A 1290-nucleotide genomic window follows, 5' to 3' on the forward strand; every position below is an offset into this window, starting at 1 on the left:
TTATATTCGTTCGTTTATATTCGTTTATATATTAGATTTAATATATAATCTTTTATTTATTTACTTTGAATTCAAATAATATATATTTATGTTTATTTAGTCCGTTCATTTATATTCGTTCGTTTAGTATGTTAACGAACGAACATAAACGAACACACCTAATTTATAGACGAACGAACACGAACACGAACACAAAGATTTTCGTTCATTTACTGTTCGTTTGTTCGGTTAAGTTAAACGAACGAACATGAACAAACCTATGTTCATGTTCGTTCTGTTCGTTTACAGCCTTACTTATAATCATTTATTTTAGAAATCCAATCCTAATTTTCATATAACCACACGATAAAATTTGTAATTACCTCTATAATATAATAATAATATATGTATTTAATTTTGAGTAAATAATATATTATTATAATATAATAACAATATATATTATAATATACTCTTTTGAGTAAATAAGATAGACAGAAAAAGTTCATTTAAGAAGTGATAAATATTTGTAAAGTAAGAATGATCCTAACCCTTCATTTGGTGAACATTTAAGACTTTGAACATGAAGTACCGGACAATTCCTCTCATGGGTATGCAGAAGACAGATGGATAATTTCGTAACTTTTACAAATAAACGACAAACGAGTTAATATGTGAACCCATGTAATACACATGAACTATACGTTTATATGTGAACCCGTTTATCAGTTCACATTTGAAATATTTAACTTATTCATATATGAACCCACAGATTCATATATGAATCAGTTAATTAGTTCATATGTGAATCATACGGGTTCATATGTGAATCAAGTAATTAGTTCATATGTAAATCAGTTCAGATGTGAATTACACAAGTTCACATATGAACATATATGTGAATCACATATGTTCATATATGAACTCATTAGCCGCCTATTTGTAAAATTACGAAACTACCCTCTTTATTTTTGGATAACCGCAATTTTTGACCAATTAAAGCCGTAATTATTAAAGAGTCAAAGCCGAAATTATTGAACAGTCAAATCCACTGTATGAAGGGCTATAATCACTTCTTCATTTCTCAAATATTTACCACTAATGAAGATAAGCTTTGGTTAACATAGTAACAATAATCATATATTATTATATAAGCCTAATAATGATAAATAAAAAAAAAATAATAATAATAATAATAATGATAATAATAATAATAATAATAATAATAATAATAATAATAATAATAATAATAATAATAATAATAATAATAATAATAATAATAATAATAATAGAAGAATACTCGAACAATGCAGT

Source organism: Cynara cardunculus (assembly GCF_001531365.2).
Source record: "Cynara cardunculus var. scolymus isolate 2C chromosome LG 15, CcrdV1, whole genome shotgun sequence".
Classification (NCBI taxonomy): domain Eukaryota; kingdom Viridiplantae; phylum Streptophyta; class Magnoliopsida; order Asterales; family Asteraceae; genus Cynara; species Cynara cardunculus.